The sequence below is a fragment of the Meleagris gallopavo genome, chromosome 27 (genome assembly GCF_000146605.3).
Source record: "Meleagris gallopavo isolate NT-WF06-2002-E0010 breed Aviagen turkey brand Nicholas breeding stock chromosome 27, Turkey_5.1, whole genome shotgun sequence".
Classification (NCBI taxonomy): domain Eukaryota; kingdom Metazoa; phylum Chordata; class Aves; order Galliformes; family Phasianidae; genus Meleagris; species Meleagris gallopavo.
Genome location: NC_015037.2, coordinates 1110565 through 1110889, shown reverse-complemented (window position 1 = coordinate 1110889; position 325 = coordinate 1110565). Strand labels below are relative to the sequence as shown.

The 325-nt window shown below is 69.8% G+C and overlaps 1 protein-coding gene across 1 annotated transcript in view; it reads left to right on the top strand.

Annotated features, from left to right (window-relative positions):
• Window positions 1–18: 18 nt before the first annotated feature.
• ADAMTS4 (ADAM metallopeptidase with thrombospondin type 1 motif 4) overlaps window positions 19–325 on the top strand; it is a 22492-nt gene continuing 22185 nt past the window's right edge. The window contains exon 1 of the mRNA XM_019623094.2: window positions 19–246. The gene's annotated coding sequence lies outside the window, so the exon portion shown is untranslated. The remainder of the gene's footprint in view (window positions 247–325) is intronic.

Below are 325 nucleotides of genomic sequence, written 5' to 3'. Positions count from 1 at the left end.
TTAGGGGTGGGCAGAGGCTTCCCAGTGCCACGTGCAGCCCTGGGGATGGCAGGATGTGGGCGGCTGTGACGCAGTGCTGTCCCCTGGGAGCCCCCAACCACCACGAGGACGTCCCCAAACCCCATTGCAGTGGCAGTGGGGGGTGCAGCACGGGGCGAGGATGGGCGCTGCGCTGACATCGTGGTGCCAGCAGCTCCCACATCCCCGTCCCCTTCTCTCCCCCAGCTCAGCTTCTCAGCCTTGTTGGTGAGTCCCCGACCCCCCGGTGTCCCCCAGCCCCGCTGGCCCGGCACGCTGCTGTCCCCACCTCCGCCCTGCAGGCTCC